The sequence below is a fragment of the Ixodes scapularis genome, unplaced genomic scaffold (assembly GCF_016920785.2).
Source record: "Ixodes scapularis isolate PalLabHiFi unplaced genomic scaffold, ASM1692078v2 PGA_scaffold2__306_contigs__length_199485367, whole genome shotgun sequence".
NCBI lineage: Eukaryota > Metazoa > Arthropoda > Arachnida > Ixodida > Ixodidae > Ixodes > Ixodes scapularis.
Window position 1 is genome coordinate 122,776,904 of NW_024609857.1, and position 6,514 is coordinate 122,783,417.

Here is a 6,514-nt window from a genome sequence, read left to right on the forward strand (position 1 = left end):
TAATGGTAAGGCCATTGTTTGAAGACCATAAGAAAGTTCAATTCCACCGTATGCGTACCCTGCTTTACACGAACAAGATGCAGCCGACACCGTCCTTTCTTCGAGCACAATCTCGAGTTTGTGCGTGTCGCGGCTGAGCGCTGACGTTTGCAGCACAAAACCCGGAAAAGAGCAGCTGTTGGTACCTCTTTGAAGGATACTGCACGCCACAATGTGTCCAGCCTCTAGTACAGTTTCCTCTTCCAGCAGAAGTCTTGAAATGGCAAACTCCTTGTGCTATACTCATTGATGCTGGAGAGTGTAAATGCATCTGCAAAGAAATAACAGCCATTTAGACTTTCTATGCACTGTGGTGTAAGAATGTTTGCTAGCAAATGTCAAGTTCCTTACCTTCACCGCGAGCATCGGAATCGGCAAGGTCCATGTAGCCAAATTGTGCAGCGACATGCAATGCAGCAGAGCGCACGCAGACAGCTAAGCTAAGCTATCACCACGCCGTTTTACAGCTCTGGGAACAGCAAGATACTCTTACACTAGCCTCCACATGGCTAACCAAAGCAGAAGCATGAAATGTTAAATAAATGTCGCACCACAAAGAACGCACCAGACTGCTACGCCAATACCACACATTAATTTTCTGTAGTGCGACTGCCACTGCGTCGCCCCCCCCCCCTCCCCCCATTGATTTTAGATACAAATGAAGTCATGCCATTAGGAATTACGCCAATTGGTAATTTTATGGTGTAGCCACTTTTGTAACTTGAGTGCTCGTAATGCTGTTGCAGTCGGAGGGAGTTTCAGTTAGAATCTGTGCAATCATTGATGAATGTGCAGCTTGGATAGTATGTTTTGAAGGTTGGTGGCGGAGACTTTCTGATGATGTCTCGAGATGGCATTAACACTTAGCGTTTGACCCTCACACTTAAGATGCCCAGTAGGGGTCTGAACGTTTGAAAAGCTGTTGTCTTGTGGGCCGAAAAGAGGGCGGCTAGTGCGATGAAGCTGATCCACAGTTTAAGCTTCATAATGAAGAGGGTGAGTTTGTCCTTGCCTGAAATGTTGTTGCTCTTTCTGTACCTGGTTTTTGGTATGAGGCTCAACAACTAACTGAAAACAGTCAGGGTGACCCCACATAGGTCCTGGAGAGCGTGCTCAGATGTCTTCAGCGACTCGAAACCAAGGAAGCCATACGGCCGTCGCCAGTCTCACTTTGTACTTGAAACGTGGAGAGAAATTACAAAATATAAATAGCATTTCTATACATGAGTACCATCGATTGAGCTATGCAAAGTGGAAACTAAAATATTGGAAGTTATGCATACTTTTAAAACTGGGACATTCAAATTACCGCGCCCAGTTGCTCCGCGTGAGTGACCTGGGTTGATTTGTCCTGGCCATCCGTTGTTGACAACAGGAGTCTCAGCGATCCTTCGGTCAGTGGTGTGGAATCGCACTGTTCTCTTAGGGGTGATTGCAGGTGAAATGGAATCTATAATAATGCTTGTAAATTTGGTGCCCCAGAGAAATCTAGAAATTATCTGCACTGATAATTGTAAATATTGAGAGGTAAAAAATGGTGGGAACTCATATGTCAGGACAGGACTTTTACCTCTACTTGTAATTGGGTTTCTGAATAATGTGGTATGCAGTCACACAGCCGCACAGGATTGCTCACCACTGTAAACGTGTGCTTTCCCGGCACTGTCTCGGCTGATACTTCCACCTACATCTTGTAAGTCGTCAACTAATCGACGCCCGATCAGGTTGTGCTTCGCTCGCTCCTCAAGAAGTCACCCAACACAGTGCATGGTCAAAACAGTTTACTAACTCACGAAGTTGAAGAGTCCCCGTCCTCCGTCGCTGTCGTCCGTCCGACCGTCCACCCACCACTGACCAGTCCGGAGTCTAGAGAGAGCCCCCCAAATTCCTACCTCCCCTTTTTATACTTTCGCCGCTGGCCAATCACGTGCACCCCCACAACCTGTTCACGTGCCACCCCCGCGACCCCCTAACGGGGATAACACACCAGGTGATAACGCTCACTCTTCGGGGGCCCGGGAGAGCGGGGAGGGGGGGCCAGGAAGAATGGCCGAGGGGGCGAGGGGAAAGCAGGGAAACATGCCCCGAGGAGCGGCCGCAGGAAGGGTTCCTACAATCTGGAGGGGGTCCCAATTGGCTGCATTCTCGTTGTCCTTGGCGGTGTACTCGGACCCTGCCGTCATGCTGGGAATGGTGGGCAGCCTATAAAGTGAACCAATTAGTACCTGTACCATGTGTCCTAGCGAGGATTCCCTGTTTATTGATAAAGCTGAAGAATATTGTAGAAACAATTTTCATTAAACCATAATCTTGTACAGCAACAAACACCTTGTAAAGTGTGCTTGAATGATGCTACATTCTTTCAGTTGTTGCTCACATGCAAAATAGCTTTCTGTGTCTTTTTATGAGTGTTTGAGGATATTCCACTTCAATTCAAATCCTGGGAATTGTGCATATCACAAAATTTGATTCCTGTAAATGCAGGAAATTGGTCTGGGGGTTGGGGTTTTTGTAATGACGAATAGCCACCAGGCTCGCTTGTTTCTTTGAATGCATCTTACCCGAGAATACCCCTTTATTTTCATAGAAAATGATCTCTAGAAATGCAGAGCTCTATACTCCGTTTCACCTTACGTCCAAGCGTGGCAGATGCTACGAGCCATCGGAGCCAATCCAAGACCGTGTGTGAATCACGTGAACTTGGAGAGGGGGCACTGCGACGTGCAGGAAGCGTATTACAAACTACGTCCACAGAGCGGGATTGGCAGGGATAGCTTGTAGCGTTTGCTTTGCCTGGACGCAAGGTGAGACGGAGTATAGACATAAACCAGGTAATAGTACCTCTTTGCCCTCTCCGCGTTGGGTGCCTTTTCTTTTGTTACTAAAGGAAGGATGGGTGGGCCTCCGCGTCGTTCCTGCAATTACTGACGAAATGGGCACTGCACATTCTGGTTCACGCTGACGGCATCCAAATCGAACTGTCCTCGCTACAAAAAGACATTGGTTTTCCGCGATGTGCGGAAAACCGAGACAAAATAAAACGAGAATGACAAGGAGTAATTTCAGTTGTCCGCCTTCAGCGCGCACTCGCCATTGAATTTGTTGTCTCTTCGGCGTCGCGTGAGCCTCTGCCGTGCATGCGCAGCCAAGGGCAACCAGTGCGACGTCTTGCCGTCCTCACTTTGTCAGCGACTGAAGCTAAAATGTTAATGCAAAGAGTGCAACGTCGCAATGCGGGTCCCGTCGATCACCACAGTTTATCGAAGGGATAAGCGCACCATAGATGGGATATCCCACCATGCACGCATGGCCAAATTCCTTTGCCTTGTTTGGTATTCGCACTGTTTTGTTCCGACACGGATTCCGCCTCGTTTACATTACCGTAATATCCCGAGTCATCGCCCACCCCCCTACCGTCTGAAATTGATTAAAAACGTGGGGTGGGCCATGTCTCGGTGGGTGAGCACAAACACTTGAAAAAAAGCGGAAAAAAACGCCTATTTTTTCTGCGTATTTAACGCTGATGCACAAGAGATACATCAAACTCAAAACTCGATTTAGTTTCATTGTTTATAGAAAAAAATGCTCACGAAAGAATATTTTACTATAGCGAAGTCCGTTGCTTGCATACGCGCTAGAAACACCGCCGATCTGCATATAGCGCGAACGTTTGTTCCGTGAAAGAATGTCACCACTATGTTCTCCTAGTTAGTAAAAAAAAAGAAAGAAAAGTCTACAAGAAAATAAAAAAACCCACCAGGCGCAACGAGCGAGCGAGCGAGCGGACCAAAGAAGCGACCAAGAGCAATGCTGGGAAAGCGGGAAAGCCGGCGGTCGCGTTGGCTAATACTTTGGCGTCGGGCCAAGTCGGGCGCCTTGTCAATTGCAAGCTCTTGCGCAACTTTCTTGTTTGGTGCGTACATACGCGCGTCCGTGCACGGCGGGCTATCAATGCACGGTTGGGACGCTCTGCAAACGTCTGTGTAGGGCGTTCCAGCCAAGCTTTATTTACGCGTTGGCTTTGCCTAAAATATTGCACAACCGCGGTCGCGACGGGCGGGAAGAAGGAGCGGGTTCGCGGTGACCTTACTTTGGCGGAGACAGACTTTGACCTAACACTCCGCGGTTACATTAACAAACTCTTATTTTGTTATCTCCATCGTTTTCTCTTCGCGCGGATACACGACCACTTTGGGGTCGCTCACGGAGGAAATGCGTAAACAAAAAGAAGTGTCTTCCCCTCCTTCGTTTTACTTTGTCACGGACGTCCTCCAACTGTAAGGTCCGCGACCGCGTCATTCGGGTAGGATGAGTGTTCGAGGATCGCAGAGTCTGCGCTGGGGTATTTGAAGGGGTGGGCGATGACTCGGTGTTTTTTCAGAAATCGATATTGGCCCAAAAAATGGGGTGGGCGATGGCTCGAGGATGGGCGATGACTCGGGATATTACGGTAAGTGAAATTTATGCATCAACAAATAAGAGGCTTACTTTTGTCTGGCGCACTGCCGTGATCCAGGCTTGGCGTCGTTCACACTCGTACGGCCTTTCAGGGAAGTGGTAAAACTTCAACGGCTGGCCACTAGTACTGCTAGTTTTGCAGTCTCGAAGGTTGTTACTGCAACCAACCACGCAGCAGTACAGCGTGCCGGGCTTGCGTTTCTTTTCCATTGCGACTGTTTTGATTAGCGTAGTCGTCTGCCGTGGGTGGCGAGGCGGGAAGAAAAACGCAAACCACTCAGACGGGAGCATCCTGCTTGGTGCTGCAGTAGGGGGTGAAATTTGAGCGCTTCGGTCCTATGAAGGAAGTACATTTTAGCAGTGCAAAGGATATGATGCTGATGAATGGTGTGCAGATAAAAGAAGTTGATTTCACACTCGCAGCACAATTTTTTGTTTGTAAATTGCTGGAGAACATCAAACAGCCCAAGCATGTGTCACCTCGGTCCCTACACGAGAGAATTTGGATGGAACTTTCTTGATTTGTCAAATAGCAGGTATTAATCTGCATTTTGTAAGCTACGCTAGGATTCAAATAAACTTATCGGAATCCAGAAGTGACGTCGTTCCTGTCTGGGTCCAGATGAGGGTTGTAAAGCTGAGCACAGCTACTCCTCATTGGGGTTCCTCCATCTAGGCTGGAGACTGGACGCGATCTCCGATGGCAGTTTTGTCTAAAGACAGCTATCATTGAATGTTTTTATAAGACGGTGATTAAAAAATTATCTGCACTCTGGCTGCAGAATTTATTTTAATTGAATAAAACCCTTACAAACCCAAGCCTGTCATGAATTTTTTCTTAGGCAAAGTGTTCACTAATTTGCAAAGGACTTTTCACATCCCAGGGCACATCTAAGACTGTAGTTTGAATAGACCACATGATCGATGATGAGGCCGCTGTACAGTTCAATAATGCAGCTTTCACCGATTAGGGAGCTGCATCCTAGGGTCATCCAGGATCCATCAAAGACGATATTAAAGTTGCTATTCAAGCCTCGTAAACTAGCAGCTTGCGGACATACTCCAAGGTTGCCAGGATAGTGAACGGTGTGGAGATGTTGGGGAGACGACCAGCTTTCCAACAAGACCAAGATGGTGGCAATTGGGCGATCGGTAGTGAAACGATGTGGGTGCAAAGTTTGACAAAGTTTAGTTTGAAACTCGCAATTTCAACGCTGCAGAGGCATCGTAATTATCATTTTTTTTAGTACTTAGAGGTTGAATTAGACATTGAAACTTTGTAAACAGATCCTTTGGACTACATTTAGCCAAAATAAAAAGTAAAAAAAAATGTGAAATTTCACTTTTTTTTTTTATTATTTCGAGACCCACGTCTCCCCTTAAGGGCCCATTCACACTCTTGCGACCTCTTAAAACTTGGTGGCTTGAAACCTCTTACAACAAGAGGACACACTGGCACCATCTATTGGGTTGAAGTGTAAACGTGGCGGTCTGGCATGTTTTCCATTTCTGTCGCGCATTATCCTTTCTTGGCTCGAAAAACTTTTGTCAATGTTATAAACAAGCCTTTCTTATAGGTATTACTCACATTTGACCTCGGAAATCCCGCAAAACCTTCGCTCTTGTGAAACGCAGTTCTAGAGTCACCGCTTAGATAGCGCCAGAACGCCAGTGTGTTCCCTCATCCTAAGAAATTTTAAGAAGTTTTAACAGATCTCGTCTGTTAAACGTCTGAACGGGCCTTTATGTAGATTAGGCGCATTTCAATCTTTTTTTTGTTTTGTTTTATTCTTAGTATTTCAACATGTGTTTTGTAGTGTACTGTTGGTAAGGGTAAATGTGATCATTTTCAGAGCACAATGAAATAAATGACAAAGGAAATGATGTCTAGAGCTCTCTTTATTGAGGAGTTTGTAGGTTATGCACTTCCATTAGGTGCAGTATTAGGGTTGTCAAAGAAGACAACTGCTGCGTAGTGGCAGCTGTTAGTCCCTCCACAGCCTGCAAGCAAAGGAGA

General features: G+C 46.7%; 1 pseudogene; it reads right to left on the minus strand.

Annotated features, from left to right (window-relative positions):
- Nucleotides 1–2,920: 2,920 nt before the first annotated feature.
- LOC121048179 lies at nt 2,921–4,707 on the minus strand (annotated as a pseudogene).
- Nucleotides 4,708–6,514: the final 1,807 nt, after the last annotated feature.